This window comes from Prinia subflava, chromosome 14, assembly GCF_021018805.1.
Source record: "Prinia subflava isolate CZ2003 ecotype Zambia chromosome 14, Cam_Psub_1.2, whole genome shotgun sequence".
Lineage (NCBI taxonomy): Eukaryota > Metazoa > Chordata > Aves > Passeriformes > Cisticolidae > Prinia > Prinia subflava.
The window spans coordinates 5,321,652-5,340,197 of record NC_086260.1 but is presented as its reverse complement, the minus strand read 5'-3'; the positions used below and the strand labels follow the sequence as shown (position 1 = coordinate 5,340,197).

The following is an 18,546-nucleotide window of genomic DNA, read 5'->3' as shown; positions in this document are numbered from 1 at the left end:
GTCTTGAGTGTCTGCAGCTGACAGATATACTCATTTATAATCCTCTGCCAGTTGCAAACTGGCAAATGTTTTGAATTAGTCCCTTGACTCAAGCCTAGGAATTTAATTGTTTCCACAAACAACTGGGAAATGTTTCAAGGCTTTGCTTCAAGACACCCAAATATTCCTATATTGTACCTAAAAGAAAAACCATTGGTCTGTTCCCTGGCATTTCTGGGAATGCTGGTTCTGTTCAGAATTAAACACAACCTGGATGAAAAATTTAAGAAGTATCAAAAGTAATGTATCAAGAAAATCTCTTTGTCCTCCAAACTTGACTAGTTCCAATTTTAATCCAAATTAGAAGCATATCTAAACCTCCAAGGACTTTCATTAAGTAGTCCAAAAAATTTTGTGTGTGCTTAAACCTGCTCTACTGTATATAATTCACCAGAAACACTTTAAACAGAGTGAAAACTGCTGTTCATATCAATGAAGAAAAATGATCTCCTCAGTTTTGTTACAAAACTAGGGGCGAAACACTATTTAAACTGCATAAAGAATTTATACTTAAACAGAAAAAAAAATTGACAAATTAAAGCCAAGATAAATGGTACAGTGATTACTGCACTGCTCCTTTCATTTGAGACTATTCTGATCATATGGAATTAAACACATTGTTCACAAAATCCTCTAGGAGCACATGATCAAAGCCATCTCAGAAACACAATGATCACCAGTCACAACTCCAGGAAACACATTGCTGCAGACAAAATTGGTGTAAATGAGAAATGAAAAGTGCTGGAAAAATGTGATAGGTCCTTGTTGAAATACTCAGTACACCTCTCATAAATACTCCAATACTTTATAGTCATTATTTCCTGATTTTTCAACCAGATAACAACCCCCAAACACTTGATTAACAATATATTAATAGGCTTTGGGATTCAGAAGTAAAGAATGAACTGTGTCATCAAATTATGCATTATGATCAAAATGCACAAGTATTTGTAAAGGTCCCTTTGCAAGAGGTTGCCAAAAGAGTTACTCAGTGTGGAAGAAATTGCTTGGCCACAGATTATAAATAAGACAGGCGGGATTTGGATAGCAAAGTGCAAAATGAAAAGGGTCAGTTTTCACCTTGACAGATATCTACCAGTGAATGACTCAAAGTTTAATTTAAGAAATGTAAAAGTTCTCGAGAAAGGTGAGGGGTGATACAACCAGTGCTCTGAAGAAAGCAAATTAACTGATTATGGTTGATGGAAAACAGAAGGAACAAAAATACAGTGATATTGAAATGATGCAATTTACCAGTTCCTGCACTCTTTTACCTGAGAATTAATTCCTCTGCTCAAATAGAGCAGTGAGATTAATGTACATGGGAATGGTTTACTCATCCTGTCAAAAATCAAAACCTGCTCAAAGCTCAGATAATCAAGTTTGGATAACAATGCACCAAAATACACATGCAAAATTCTTCATTTTCTATAGGTTTACAAATATTCAGTTCAGCAGAGGTAAGAAAAAAATCTCATGCAGAACTTCATTGCAATGGCTTCAAACGTGAACAGGGGTGGTACTTGATGGAACCAACAACATAAATACTCTTGTATTTCATTAATCCTTATCCAATTAATATATTCACTCATTCCCATAAAGAGAAAATTCTTTTATAGTCACCAGTATCAAGAATACAGAGATATATGAAACAATTTAAAATAAACCATTGCTACTAAATTATAATCTTCCATCCATTTTTATAAATATATTTAACCACTCCAAGCATATGGATTTTATAACTGAAAAGTCAACACAGCATTTTAGTAAATTTAAAAAAAAATATTTCAGGAAATCTGAATAGGATATTTATTTTGGGTTCGTAATTAGCTCTTCAGGGGTTTCTTTAACCCTTCTCTTTTAATTAGCCATCTGTTAAAGGTTATCATCAGAGATATAATAAATAGTAGAGATGACAATTCTGATCCAAACTGGCAATATTTCTGCTCATGTCCTGTGTTTATTGGTTCTGTATTTTCTTCCTTCAAGGACAGGCACTTGGAGTACAGCAAGCTCACAGTACTGGTGTTTCAAAGGAGGCTTAGCCAACATCACCATTTAATGGAAATTGCCAAGGCAAGCCCAAGGACTTGACAATTGGCTCAACCAGGATGTTTGGATTCTTGGTCTCAATACTTACACCTCAAACTGGCCACTGCTTTTTGCACTGACTTGCAAAGAGCCCTCATTCAATGCCATCACCTCAGTTATTTTCTGGCCTGGACTTCAAGTTTCCATAAAATCTCCCTTCCTGCAAAACAACCATGGTTCAGTTAATCAGCATCATAGCCAGCCTCTGCTATTACCTGCTAGGCTTTGATTACCAGGACTTCAGCAAATCCAATATCCCTGATTTTCTCTTATGGCTGCAGCTGTGAAAATGACTTCTGGAGAACACTGGAATTGGCCAAAAATGCCAAAGTGATTCTACACTGAGAGCTTGCTGCTCTCCCTCTGCTGTAAAATTCACACACAAGTTACAAAGCTACTTCTGAAATAATTGTCCACTCTTCAGCCTTTGAAATCAAAACCCAGCAAGTCCTTCTTGTGTCTGCCCAAAGCCTTCCACCCCACCCAACACTGAGGAATTACAACCCTACTTTATGTCTCACATTTTGTATTTGACAAATCAACTCCACAAACCCATGTAATGGCAGAGCTGTGAATGCTCCCAGTGAATATTGCTTCATGTGAGGAATGAACAGGAATTCTTTCAAACATTTTACAGCCAAACAAACAAGAATTTACTTATTGCTAAATCACAAACTGTACAACTCCTTGGTCAGGATCTACATTTAGCTACAGCCATTGGTTGCAGGGTAGGCAGGACAATGTTTTAAAGCACAGAATAATGCAATAGTTCAGACTGTGTATTGCTGAATGTGGATGTCACCAGGATTTTTTGGTTTTTACTTCACTCACTGGTTATTTTCAGGCCTTCGCATGTATGGCAAGCATTTGTAAGCATTCTTCTAAAAGCACGTTGGTCCATTAAAAAAAGAGTTTAAAAAAATATATGAACACTGTTCAACACTGCATACAGCTCCCAGAAGTAAAGACTTAAATGTGTACAAACCCTCAAAGAAACAAAACCCATTGTATTGATTTCTGGATAGCTATTTTGGTTTCCCAATTATGAAAAAGCTACAGGTAGCAGTTTTCAGTATAACGTGATGCAGCAGTTGTCGCCTGTTTCTCATTAATTTTTCATTCCTACAAGAAAAAGTCTTTCCTGGGAGCACTAAGTGTCAGTGCAAGTCTGTTTCATTCACTTTTCAACACCAGACACGTATTTATTCCTAAGTTTTCAATTCCATTGCATAGCTTGCTATGCAACTTGCACACATCAACCCCAGCAGCAGACAGCTTTTCACCAAAAACTCGTAACTTGACATATACCTTGTCTTGCCTTAGGCTTAAATTGATTAATTCATCTTTCACTTGAGGTAAAGTCTCCCATTTAAAATGTTTTAGTAGGAAAAGGCAGATTTTACAAACTGAACCAGAAAAAGGACTTCCAGCATCTTTGTCACACTTTCAAATTTGATATTATGCACAGCTGTTAAGGAAGTCTTTACATTAATTTTGCTGTTGCTATCTATATGAAGTTTCTTCTTTCTGGATACTCCTGTGCAAAATATAAGGACTACAAAGCAGTGGTTGTCTCAGTCTTTTCTCCTCTTAGAATTCAATTTAAGTCTCACATTCTCAGATTTTTTGGCAAGAAAATGGAGTCAGAGGAGTTACTCAGAATGTCAAAAACTCACTTAAGAAACTCATTCTATTACACCAGTGAATGGAACACCACAGAGTAACTTTTGACAGGAGATAGCTAATACTTCAGAAGGTAACAACATACTAGAGTAGGTTAACTATGGAAAAGCTTCCAGGAATACATGTGGTATCTGCCTAAAGTAATGATGAAGATTGAGAGTTTCTTCTTAAAAAGACATATGCTAATTCAACCACAGAACTCTGACCTCAAGGCAGGGATTTTTGGTCAAATGTTCTTGGAAAGTCAGACTAGATTATTTTAAAGGTCTTTCTTAATCTTCCAATCTGTCTCAAGGAGCACATACAGATTTGGGGTTGTATAACCTCGAGGTACCTCAATGTTTTTGGCCTATTACTGACATGAATTTGTTTTAACTCTAGAGTAACACAACATCCATCAGCTGTTCCCTTGACAGCTCATTTTGATGGCAGGACACAAGATAAGAGCAAGGGAATTCAACCTGGAAAAGAAATTAAGGCTATATGGAAAGCTGTGCTGAATGGAGCAAAGAGAGGAAGAACCCCCTGCCCCAAATTTGCTCAGTTTTGTAACCCTAACAAAGATAAAAATGAGCTGATTTTCATCTGATATTTCCCCTTTAATAGCACAAACACTCCTCATGTGCTGAATTTGGGACAAAGAGCACATAAAAACTCTTGGGAAGCTGCTGGAAAGAACCATTTCCATGTCAGACTGGAAATGTGCATCCACTCTTCCAGGTGTCACTGTTCTGTGTCCTGCAGCTGAAGGCAAGGAACTGTGAACAGCAGCAGGACTGCCAGCTTGATTTTCACTTGTATTTGAGGCACTTTGAGCCCTTTTCATCCACACAGCAAAGCTGACTTGCAGCAAATGAAATGCTACATCACGTTATTCTGTGAAGAACTGCTGAGAATAACACTGCTGAGCACTTAAATCAAGGAAAGGTGTGTCCTTTGGCAGGGAAATGAGACACAGGCATGCCCCTACCATGTGCCTGAACAGGAAAAAGGGCTGCAGAACAAAGGGTTTTAATGGAAGCCACAACATCTCCTTTAAACATGAAAACAATGTTAGAAACACCATTACATGGCCAGTTCTCTGACCACAGCTGTACACAACCTAGAGTCACATTTCTGCAGCTGTATTTATCCTGATGTCACGAATTTTACAGTTGAATTAGTGAATTGAAAAAACCCAAAACTTTAGCAGTGAAAATTCAAAACTACTATTAATCCTGTAGACTAATAACATTAGTGACTGTCCACCTACAATGACATATGATAAAAGAAGAGCTACTAAACCATTCAAATCATATATTTTAGAAGTCTGTATAATCCTTCCTCTCTCCCCCTCCTCAAATATTTATTTCCATAGCAATAATGACCTCAGTATTCAAGGCAGCCTTTGAAGATTAATGACCAGTGGAGGTTAATGGTCCTCAGCTATTCTTCAAACCATCAACTCCTCCCAGCCAGTCATTAATCCACAAGAAATGCCTTAATGCTTCACTTATTGCTGCTTAAACATCAAGCCTGTAAATTTTCAGGGCATTAAATCTCAAAAAGTAACCTTTTTCTCTTCACAGGCCTCTGTTTCAGCAAAGCAGACAGATGAGATGAAAGTGACTTCATTTTACAGGGATTCTCCTCAACTTCACCAAAGAATTTCACATTTTAAAATGTCATGACAAATGATTTACTTTATTTTTCCTGGATGTCAACAAAATAAGCCATCAAAAATGGCAAAAAAAAAATCAAGTGTCTTTAAATAGTGACATCATCAATCACACAATCTATATCCATTCAGAAGGTCAATTATACAAAAGTATCTAATTTAGACACATTTGGTCTAGACAGCCCATCAATCATCTAAAGGCTAGCCTTTCTTCACCCTTTTCTTTCCCTTTCTCTTATTCTTTTAAATGGACATCAAGTTTTACATTCTTTCCTTATAGTAATGCTCTAGCTAATAAGATGTGTTTTACAAAGTGTTCACAACTCTGATGTTCACAAGAAAATGAGAAATTCTTTGTAGGATTCAGTGTCATATGACAAACACAGCAAGATTTCATTATTCCTCAATCATTTTCATTGAGGAAAACACCACACCACAACAGAGTCAGAAAAATGTTGACAATAAATTTAGAAAAGACTAGACATAATATCAGACTATTATCATGCTCATTTATATTGGCACTCAACGAGCATTACTTGTGAAGGCAGCAGGGCTGGCTGTCAAATGTGAGCAAATTGACAAGCTATTAGAGTGCCAACTGCAGGGATTCAATTAGAATATTTACTCCAGCACCAGCAAAGCCTTGCTTCTAAGATAAGGCAGAAATGTGGTGTGTGTTGACCGGGAAATAAAGTTAGAAAATTAATAGGCATAGACAGAAATGTGTCACTTCCTTGCTGCTATAAAAGCAACAAACAAAGAGATTAACTTGAAAATATTAACTCTAAAAAAGGTAATATCCTACTCAAATCAAAGGAAAACAGGGTGGGCAAGTCTGTGTCATGGTTCTGTCCCAGAGACTGAGAAGCTCTGATCTCCTCAAAGCTACTTTGGGATCCCAGTCTTGGACACTGATGGCTTTTCCCCAAAGTACTGAATTAATTTCAAGAAGAGCTGGGGAGTTTTTAACAATCTTTGAAGACAAAACAACATAAAAAGCACAATCCAAACCTGACCAAACTTTCCCCAGACACATCTTCTCAGAATATTCTGAGCAGTGAGGGAGCCACAGGGATCATTGAGTCCGACTCACACGGATGGACTGAACCCCTGATATTGGCACTAAATGACAAATTCCCATTTCCTCACTAATCCTTTCAGAGCCTCTGCCTCCTCCAGCAGCAAGGGCTTGAACAGAGAGGTCCTGGCTGCCACTCCCTGCCAGGGAGGTGGATTTGGCTCCGAGTTCAGAAGGGCCACTGCAAACCAGGGCACAGGGGCTGAGAGGACAATCCATACATGAGGAATGGAAAGATGTCAGGGATATAAATTCCCACTTGGGAAAGGAGGAAAACCCAGAAGAAGAGGAAAGAACCGTACAAGTGACTCCTGCAAAAGTTTGGGCACACTGAGAGAACACATTTGAAGCCAGATCCTGTTTCCAGATGCACATCTGGAATTATAGCACAGCCCATGGAAACAGCATTTACCACCTGCCATCCCTAATTCAACCCCCCAAAATACCTGCAAGGAGTTATGAATGAAATACCTTTCCTTTTTCAGCCTACTCACTTTTAAAGTTTTCCAGATAGATGGCCTGTACTTTATTTCAGATATGAAATGATTTTTGGCAGGACTCTGCAAACAGAAATGCAGACTGAGGAAGGGAAGAACCTACTCCTGGCCTCATCAGCAAGGGCACAAACCAAGCTAATTTCAGGATCAAAGTCTCACACTGCAGCTCCTGCTGATAGGATTTCTTTTTTGATGATGATATTCACTTCTCTTTGTTTTTAAAAATGATTAGTTCCAGTTTTACTAAGATTAAATAATTATACTCCCTCCTTCATGTTTACACCTTTTATACACTTCAAACTGCTCAGTGTGTCCCAGGGGGTATAATTTTTTACAGCTTCCCTATAACCCTTTCACCCCCTGCCTCCATTATTTTTGATGATTTCTTTGATTTATTCAGACACAGAAGTCTGACAGAGGAACAAAATAAAGGCATTTATGCCATGTCCAATTTATAAAAATCTACACAAGAATGATTTCAAAAGACAGGAAATGAAAGCCTTCCCTTTTCACATATTTACAAAATGCAATCAAAATTCACGAAATCCTTTAAAATATTAAAAAGGAAAAAAGAGAGAACACTTATTGTAGCTCAGGATAGGAAAGGTACACTAGAGCTTTAAAAACTCTGGACTGGAGAATAACAGCAAGTTAAGGGAAGTTTGCTTGAAACTGTTTTGATAAAAATGTGTATGAAGCATGCATGGAAAACTGGTATGTGTGATAGGGAAAAAAGGGAATAAAAATTAATAGGAGATGGTGTGGGAGCCTCTAAAGGTTTCACTGCTGTGAGCTTGAAGTGACAACATCTCTAATGGGTGCCAGAGATAGGAATGTCCTACATGGATTTTCCCCCATGAGTGACAATAATCATAAAGATAGAGCATCTGCACCATCACATTCTATTTCATGCCATTTATTTGATTTTGGCTTTTTGATGTTGGTCTTTGGAGGAAATCAGTTTCTGTGGAAACAATTTTGTCACTGATGCAGCAGGTGAAAAGTTGTGTCAGTGAAAAGATAGTTTATGCACCATTTTGAAATCTGAAGGGTGGTTGGGTAAAAAACCAACATAAACTGTACTGAAATGTGTGTTCTGCACCAACTGCCCTGACCCAGTGGACAACCAGTGCTTCCTGCATTGCATCCAACACCTGGAGAAACCTGCTCCCTTCACCCTGCAGGCAGCCAGGAGCTGAGGAAGAACAGTAACTCAAAAATAATCCAACTCCAGTAGAATTTAGACCTTTCAGACACAGTCCCAAGGGAAGGATTCTGTCTTAGCATCCCACTTTATGCAAGAGAGGAATCCTGCCTTCAACAAGTTTTTGCCTTCATCCTAAGTCTCAAAAAAACCCCCAAATCATCCCCATCTCACTGTTCCTGATGCTTTTTCTAAGCTGAATGTGATACCTTGGGAAGGCTGACCTGAAACAGAGACTGGATAGAGCTGGAGAATAAAGCAGGGATTTACTGAAAAGCTTTAGGATGCACCTTGGGCAGGACAGGGCCTGACCAAGACTACACCCAAGGTGGACTCAAAATGGTCACAAAATGGACAAATGGCCTTGGGAACTCACACTTTTGTAAGTTTTGGTCCATTTTCATATAGGGGTTTAATTGTCCAATTCCAGCTGCAGGCTAGGAGGTCCCATCCTTCTTGTTCCTCCCTCCAGCCACCCTTGTCTGTGCTTTGGGGCTGAAAGTTGTCCTTGTCCTGTGCAGAGCTGAGTGACCCTGACTGTGAGCTCAGAGCTGCATCCCAGGGCAGCACAGTCTGAAATACAGGGAAGATAAAACTTAAGGCATCAAATGAAATTACTCCTGTTTTTCTTGAAAGCTGAGACAGCTCCTCCTGTCCTCCTAGAATGATTTTCCAAGAAGTGCTGCTACAGAGCTGTTGTGACCACAGGAATTGTGTTAGAATGAATCTCAGAACGGGCTGGAAGGAACCTTGAAACTCATCTCATTGCACCTCCTGACATGGGCAGAGGCAGCTTCCACTCCCCCAGGCTGCTCCCAGACCCATCCAACCCAGCCTTGGACCCTTGGCTGCACACAGGGAACACTGCTTCAGGCTCTGTGCATCTGCATAAGCACAGGTGCATTACCTAGGGAAAAAATATCAGTTCAACTCACACTGCACAGAAAAGAACTAAACAGGTAGGAAGGATCCAGTCTGATTTTAGTAGATTTATGCAAACCAGCACTAACTCTCCAGTACCAGGAGATTTATAAATAATAGAAATATCTCACTGAGGAGAGAATCAGACCTTGACTGCTCGTGAAAATAAAACTTTTTCTCTCCCCATGGCAGTTTTGAAATATTATCTCCAACTCTGAAAATAGAAATTCCAAAATTGTTCTCAGTAAAACCCATAGAAGCACTGACCTTCAGCATCTGTAACGTTCACAGAAAAGGACACTTGCACTTCTGATTGACAGATCCATTGCAAACACAGTCTCAGCAGCTCCAGTGTGAGTGTTGAGAAATGCAACCTGAGCATCCACAGCTCACTCATTCTAACTTACTGAAGCAGTTTTTCCTTGTCAGGAGAATTGCACAATTCAAGATTCAGTCCTACAGACAGCAGCAGTCAGGAAACCACTCTCATGTATGAAGTGATCTTAAACATTGGAGTGACAAAATAAAGCAATACTTCCTACAAAATACCATATCAATAGAAAAGTGCGTGCTTTCAATTAAAATCTTGAATTATGCTTTGTATTTACTACTTGGAGAATCCATAAGCAATTTAGGTAAAATAGTTATACTGAAAAAACCCCTTACACGTTAAAATAAACTTCAAGCTGCAAATGAGGCAAACCTCAACTCAACGGCTAAGCAAGTGTGGTTGCAAAAGATAAATTTACTGTGTTCATTCTGGAGAACAGCTTTCTACCACAGAAACTCTTCCTGGGAGAGATTCTCCTTGGATCTTTCCAGCTTGAGATTCCACAACTGATTCCTGGGAGCCTTGAGATCCCAGCCCCCACACAGACCATGCAGTGAAAACCAAAGCACACAAATGTCACAGCCCCTGTCCTGTGCTCCTCAGAGCAGCCTCCAAACTAACCCAAATCAGAAAAAAAATCAACATCCCTTAAGAGCTAGGGATTAAAAAACTTGATATTACCTGCCTCCATTTATTTTAAGTGAAAAGTACTCAAAAATACTTAGAGAATTGCCTCAAAACCTTTCCAGAACTGGAAAAAATTGTTACAGCTTTAAGTGCTTTTGCCTCCAACCCTTCCAGACCGTCTGCTCTCTAAAATGTTAGATAATGCCTCAGTGGTTTACCAAGTTAAACCCCCTCGTTCAGGGCTGAAAAGCTCTTGAATACATGAGCAAGATCAAAGCAGGTGAGCTCAATAAACTGTGCAGTCCCTGTTTAGGGACATGAGGAGCATCACTTCCCCAGCATGTTGGAAGTAATTTTCTCTGGTGACATGCTATGTTTTGTCTTACTGAACATTTAACCTCTAGATCTGGACAGCACACATTTGGCACCAGCACATTTCTTTAGGGAACACCAGAGTGGTTACTTCAAGTGACAGTTTTCTAATTATTCTGTCAAGCATCAATCTGTGAAGTTCCCAGTTCCTCAGCACCCTGATTGACAGGGCAATCAGCACTTTACTTAAAGCCTCTAGAGCTGTTCTGGCCTAACAAATGCTTAAAAAAAAACCAAAACCAACCAGCCCAACCAACCCCTCCTCCCCAGTGTGAAAATGGAGTGAAATATTTGACTTCCAAAACAAATCCCCACTTTCTGCAAATATGATTCCCCAAAGTAACTAAAAAAATTGCATTAGCATATAAAATGCACCTCTAGAGAAGGAAGAGCTGACCAAAACAGTATTTTCTTTTACATTACAATAATTCATTTGTGACATTTTATTGTGGAGCAAATCAGCTGATGAAAGTACATCAAAAGCAGAGAAAGAACTGAGACAGCTCAATCATTTCCACTGAAGTTTTCCTTCTCTTCTCTCCAGAGAGGGAAAAGAGCCCCACCTTTGAAGCACTTTGAGCTTAATTCCAAGTTCCCCTGATTTCTGATAAACATCATCTTCCTCTGCTGAGGGTGATGTTGTGACTCTGGGGCCTTACAGCCCTTCTGACTGTAAGAAGTGAGAAAATGAGGGACTTGGTGAGTGATAAACAATTATCCCTATCCCAAGTTCAGGGAATAGTAAAAACCATTTAGTAGTCATGACCACATTATTCTAAATAACATGAAAGTACTTCATGCTCTTTATCCACCATGGAATTAAATTCAACACCAGGGCTGAGATTTTGAGAAGCTGGCACTAGAATTACACAGGGTTTGATTTATAAGCCAGGATGCTGCACCTGAGAATTCAAGAGTGGATTTGATGTTTTTGGCTTGCTGGGACAATCTTGTGTTGGTATTGTTCAAATTCATACAAAGGGAAGATCTCCCACCACACAGAACTGCAGCACCAATACAGCAAAATACTAATAATAGTTTCTATTAAATCAAACTTGTGCCAGATTTTCTCCTTTGGTTTGAAATGGTAAATTATGAATAATGGAAGTTTGGTGGGCAGCTTTTTATGGTGAGTGCTCTGGAGTGCTGTGTGATAAAACACACTGAACTCAGCAAGACTAAAAAATAAATGAAATAACAAATCAGTGTCAAACAAAAGGTGGAAGAGCGCAGCACATTTTATCCCTAATAAGAGCGAGCTGCAGGAAAAAAATCTCTCTCTAGATTTAACCTTTTTATTTTTTTTTTGAGGACATTAAATATGAAAACATATTCAAACCAAAACAACCCTTTTTCATTTCCTTGAATTTGGAAAAAAACCCCAATCCCAGTAGTTCTTGACAGAAGGGAATGACAGAGCTGACCAAGAAGGAAATTCTTTCATGAGAAGCCTCCCCCACTGCAGGGTGGGAGCTCTTCCACTGCTCTGGGCAAGGCTGAACCCATCTGCTTTTCTTGTGGAACTTCAAGAGATGTTCAGCATTATTAAGAGATGAAAAGGAAAGTTGCTGATATGAAGACACCATCCTTGCTCTAATTGTTTTTATCTTTTCAGTTCAACTACTTCCACAGTTGTTATGACTAAGTGAAAACAAAAATGTATTTGAGATTCTCTCAAAGTAATGCACACAAAAATCCCAGAACAACTGTGCAGAGCCCCACGGAACTTTTGATTAAAGGCAAATCCTTCACAATTCAGAGAGCACATACTCAATCAATGGTTGAAGAGGAAAACCTCCAGGGAGCAGCAGGAACTAAACAATTCTGATAAGGTTTCTGTGACTTTTCAGCAAATAGTAATTTGCTCCTTCATATTTCTTAAATGAGAAGTCAAGCATTGCAGCCCCAAACCTTTAAATCAAATGATTTGCTGGGCATCAGGCATTCAACTTTCACCAACTACTATAAAATATTGACTCTGCACATTCATTCATTTCTACCCAATAATTGATTCTTCTTTTTTTGCCTGTTACAGGCCCATAACAGTATTCTGGGAGGTTGACTTAATCAAGATTTAGTTAAGAAAAAAGAAATCCTCAGCATTTTCAAGTTTTAATCTTGTCTAGATTAAAGCTTGCACCACACAAGCATGTATATAATCTATTTCCTTAATGAGATGTTTTTACTCTTTTCCCGTGTTATCAGTATTAATTCCAAATGTACCATTCACAAGGGCCATCCATAGTTTATACAAAGGTTCCTGCTTTAATCACAGGCTTGGCATCACCCTGTCACAGGACAGAGTTTTACGCACTTCTGCTGAACAACCTCCTCAGCAGGGCCCTGTCTGAGGGTGCAGATTTCATTATTCCCTTTTCTGCTAAAGTGAATACTGCCTTCCATGGTCAGCTCACCTGTCAGCCACCCAGAAATCCAATTTTATGGCACTGATAGCAGGATTGCTGTGTTTCCTGCACGGAGCTATTTGGGGGAGGATGGCAGAGGATGGTGGGAGCCACTACAGCTCCTCTGCCCTGGGCAGGATTTTTGCAGCTCCTTCTCCCCCACGTTCCCAGGGAATGAACATCTGGAGCTCTGCAGCTCTTTGGTTACTCAGGCTTACCCTTAAATAATTAGAAATGCTTTCTAAAGTACAGCAACAGCCAGCACTGCATACAAAACAGGCTCTGGAAACGTGCACAAAGTTCTGCTGGAGCAGCACTCAGGACTGGATCTGCAGATTTACTCACCTTCACCATGGCAAACTGCATGTAAAAATTAAAAAGAAAGTTCTCTTTTCCCTCTGCTTATTTGATGAGTAAAATGTGAATGCAAATGAAAAAGAATATGACAGCCATACCAGAAGATTCAAGGTGAAAATGGTTTTGTAAAAGCAGTCAAATGTTTTAAATTCATTTGGAATAGCTGCAGTGGTACACTACCTGCTCCATCCTGGCCAAAAAAGAAGAAATTATATGACTATTTGCAACAAGTAAGGCTACCTTATTCCTAATCAACTCCTCTAATTGCTTGAAAAAAATCTTTAAAGTGTTTGGTATTTTTCTGCTGAAAACATCTGAATAAATTTTGTAATTTCAGGAAAGTCTATTTGGCCAGACATTACCCACCTGTCTTTCCACATACAGGCACTAACTGTCTTTTAGCAGGAATTTTTCCAGTAACTTGGCTCAAAATTTAACCTTTTTCCATGACAAATATTAGGAAAAGCTAAGTTTTCAGCTCTTTTCCTTGAGACACTTCCCCTGAAATGTGTGGCTGTCTACCAACCCCAAGGAAAATCAGCAGTTTCCATTAAAAGGATCTCAGATTTCCAAACAAAACCCTTCAGTTAAAGTGACAGTTTCTGTAAACATTTGGGTACTACCACTGGAAAAAAAAAAAAAAAAGGTAAAAAAAGAAAAAAGCTTTGTATTTCTATTCTGCTTTACAATAAAGACACTGGAAAATTCTTGAATTTTCAGGGAATTGAGACCCTGTTTTCCTTGAGAAGCAGAGCCTGTGGAGGATCCCAGCCATGCAACCTGTGCCAAAAGGCAGCAGCAGCCCAGTTTGTGAAGCCCCCATGGGCACCTGCTGCCTCTCCCAGATGCAATCCCTCCCTTGGGCATCCACAGGCAACTCCCCTGCAATTCAGTGGGGTTTCTGTCCACTTTTCAGAAAGGAATCCACACTGACATTTTATTAATGGAGAGGGAATGCATTCCTTAAATACAGATATTTATGATTATTTCCCCCTCCGGTGCTTTTAAAGGTACCCACATGGCAAGCAAGAGTTTAATTCTGTTGAACAAAAGGGACAGAGAAGAAACATCTTTTTGAGTTGTGACAAAAAGAGTGGAAAAATAAGGCAGCAAAAATGTCCTGCTTTCTGCTCACCAGAGTTAATCTAGAATCTTCTAGGGTGTTTGGGACAGAAAATCAAACATATAGGGATGTTTAATATAGAGAGAAAAACTTACAAAACAAATGAACAAAACACCCACAGGAAGAGGATTTCCCTCCCCAAAGGTATTAGGCAAAGAAAATTTGAAAAGTTGATTAAGCTCAGGGCTATAAATATATATACATTACATATACATTTAAGCCAAAGTCACTGAAGGATCAGGAGGCTGAAAGGTGCTCAGTGTACCTGACACAACCAGCACATAATGTGCTTTTTCTCCAGGATAGAAAAAGATAGATTGGTGCATGATCATAACTGTGTGACACCCACAAAATCCAATATATTCACAGGGGCAGTGCCCAGGCCCTGCCCAGCTCTGACTGAAGTGGTTTTTTCTGCAGATCTCACCCCTCCCACTGCTTTACACAGACTCTGCACTCCACTATCCCTTACTCAAAGTTTACACAGCTGTTGGAGCCACCCAATCTGCTGGACCCCTGAGCAGCTGAAGGGAAAGTGGGAAGATGCCCAAGAATATTTTGGAATACTCCTACAGACACCCCAGTGAACGAGTTGGCCACTGGGAGATGGAAATGGAATAACTCCATGGAATAACAGGCTGCTATCAGAAATAGGAGCACCAAAAGAAATTAACTGTTCACTTTTCACACCACTCTAAAGAAAACACCTGACTTTGGAGGCTGCTGAGTGTGGCAGGTACAAAAAATGCAATATCTTTTGAGAAACAGGACTAAGTTTCTCTTCCTATGAGAGGGCAGTTTTTTATTAGAAGATGAAGCTAAACCTGGAGCAAAAAGACTGAGAGCTACTCATTTGTGGTAGATGTGGACTTGATTTGCCAACTACTTAAGCTTATAATAAGCTTTAAAAGTGAATAGACTCATTTATTTCAGCTTTATGAATCCACTTAGAATACTAGATAATAAAATATTAAAACTTGAAACAGGCTTGAATTCTTGTTGAATTTGAGCATGAATATGAAGCTGTGAAATATTTTAATCCCACTTGAAGCAAAACAGAGATTCAAGAGAAATAGCTTCTGTCCTCTTTCATTAAGGTGTATTTCAAACAATTTTGTCTTTTCCAAAACTTTTCCATCACCCCATGATACCTTAAAAAAAAACAACAAAAAAACAACCACAAAGTATCTTTACTCTAAAAATCTTTGCAATATCAGGCCCATCTGTCATTAAAAGATAATTTTATGATGGGAAAATGCTTGTTAATTTTGTCATGGTTTACCATTTTTTCCCCAAATTGAGTCTTATCAATAAGAAAAATATGAAGTCCTATCTACCTGTGCTCCATCCATCCAGGCTGCTTCTGAAATGATAAGTAAAACCAGTTGTTATTTATTTCACTGTCACAAGAGTGTGCCTAACCCAGCACAAATGGCTGAAAGCACCTACCCAAGATACACATTTCATCATCTGGGCCAGTTTAGCAGGAACAGATGGAGGCAAGGTGATTAAATTTCTTCATTTTGATTGAAAGAACAAACACTTTCCTAGACTGCCATAACACCCACTTAAAAATAATGAGAATTAAAATGTGATTTTTCTCTACAGAAAAGTTTAAGTAAGGACACCTACAACTTTTCTTTTAATATACTATTTCTTACCTGTATTATCAGATTATTTGTCTTTCATTCTCCTGTATGTGTGCTAGATAGATGATTTAAAAGTAGATTCATAATAAATTACTCATCTCACCTACATGAATTTCCAAATTGACTTTCCCAAAATATCTTCTCTTTTTATCTTTGCTAATTGTGAAATGAGTCATATAAATTTTCAAAATTTAATCAATTTGGAAATCCCAGTGAAGGATTAACCACTTTTCTGAGGTATTTGACGTGGCATTTCCTTTTACTGGGCAATCCCAAGACATGCAGATACACCTGCACATTGTATGGCACACTCTGGACATGACACCAGGCCTTTGGCAGAGATGCTGGGAAGGTGTTCAGGATGGAGATTTACTGCCTGGGAAGCGTGGAATAAGGACTTTACCATTAGAAAATTGTAAAGCAGGTATGTTTTATCTCCAGCTGGGACACACGGGGTGATATCTCCTCCAAACTGTGTGTACCTGGTCAGAACAAGGTCCAGGTTTAAATACACACTGATCCCACAAACCCACAGCTCCCAGTTTAAATACACACTGATCCCACAAACCCACAGCTCTCAGGATTAAATACACACTGATCCCACAAACCAACACCTGCCAGGTTTAAATACATATTGATCCCACAAACCCACAGCTCCCAGTTTAAATACACACTGATCCCACAAACCCACAGCTCCCAGTTTAAATACACACTGACCCCACAAACACACAGTTCTCAGGTTTAAATACACACTGATCCCACAAACCCACAGCTCCCAGTTTAAATACACACTGATCCCACAAACACACACCTTCCAGGTTTAAATACATATTGATCCCACAAACCCACAGCTCCCAGTTTAAATACACACTGACCCCACAAACACACAGTTCTCAGGTTTAAATACACACTGATCCCACAAACACACAGCTCCCAGTTTAAATACACACTGATCCCACAAACCAACACCTGCCAGGTTTAAATACACACTGATCCCACAAACCCACAGCTCCCAGTTTAAATACACACTGATCCCACAAACCCACACCTCCCAGTTTAAATACACACTGATCCCACAAACCCACAGCTCTCAGGTTTAAATACACACTGATCCCACAAACACACAGCTCCCAGTTTAAATACACACTGATCCCACAAACCCACAGCTCTCAGGTTTAAATACACACTGATCCCACAAACACACAGCTCCCAGTTTAAATACACACTGATCCCACAAACCAACACCTGCCAGGTTTAAATACACACTGATCCCACAAACCCACAGCTCCCCACCTGCCCATTCCCTGCCTTCTCTCTTTTAATATTCTAATTATCTGTCACACCTCCTGGTGGTGTGAGCTGGGGTCTTGGGAGGAAGGCTGGCATCTTCCTCAGGTTGAGCTTCCCTTCTGGGCAGACACAGTGGAGGTTTGGTTATTTTTCAGGTCACTTTGCTCTTGCCAAAGATTAGGAGCTCGATTTTGCTGGATTTAAGCCACAGCTTTCTGCTTTATGGATTTCTCACAATACTTAGGTCTTGCTTTGCTGAATTTTTACAATATACACCTTACCTATATGACTTTTACCTAGTAACTACCTAACAACCAAGCTTAATAGCTAATCTTCTATGTGTTCTTAGCACAAGCTGTTTGTCTACTTTACAAAATTATTAGAACACGCATCTAAAATCCTGTTTTTTCATATCTATCAGCATCCCCCATATCACCTGGATCCATCATCTTCCATCTGAGGCCCTGGCTTGGAGGGAGATGGTGACACCAGGCTGTGACATTACAAGAAACAGGTCCCATAACCATTCCCATGTCCTTCCCAACACTTCCCACCACAGCTCAGCCATCCCAGCTCACCAGTGGAAACCTCAGCAAAGCCCACATTCTCCAGCACTAACCAAAGCCAGAAACAAAATCCTCCCTCCCTTTGATCACTAACCAAGCACAGCTCCAAACAAGCAGGAAAATGCACCAAGCCTTGCCCACAGAGCAGCTCTCAGCAGGGTGATGCCATTTGTGCCCCAAGGAAATGGAAATTTCCCTGTTCTAGAAAGGACAACACTACAGAGAGGATAATTAGCACACAAACACTTCAAGTTCCATCCAAACCTAACAGCTCAGTTTCTGTTGTGGTTCTTCCACAAATTTGCCAGCATTTATCATCTACGAAAACATCTGTGAATTTTCCCTACTCTGTCACAAAGGAAGCAATTACAAAATCACTGCAAGTTTTCCTCTTGCTTAGGAATTTTATTTCCATATCCAGTTTTTAGGATTCATTATAGCCTGCTATAAAATGCCAAAAGCCATTCAACTTGTCAGTGCCCATAAATAATGGCAGATTCATGTTAAAGTGTATTTACATATCAATTACTTAGGACTCAATACTACACATGCTCTTGAAAAATATTTTTCTTTTGGTTATAAATCAAGACAATTCAATTATGCATTTTAAATGCATAATTGTCCTCCCATTTTCATAAATATTGTCAATATGCTAT

At 39.4% G+C, this 18,546-nt stretch overlaps 1 protein-coding gene and 1 long non-coding RNA gene across 3 annotated transcripts in view; both read right to left on the bottom strand.

Annotated features, from left to right (window-relative positions):
- The window catches only part of SUCLG2 (succinate-CoA ligase GDP-forming subunit beta), a 117,305-nt gene that overhangs the window by 23,852 nt on the left and 74,907 nt on the right, over nt 1-18,546 (bottom strand). The gene's annotated exons all lie outside the window — the stretch shown is intronic.
- On the bottom strand, nt 10,935-17,500 carry LOC134558023 (uncharacterized). The gene is made up of 3 exons (XR_010082246.1): nt 17,378-17,500; nt 16,326-16,516; nt 10,935-11,170 (listed from the first exon to the last, which is right to left on the bottom strand). It is a non-coding gene; the product is annotated as an uncharacterized LOC134558023 (long non-coding RNA).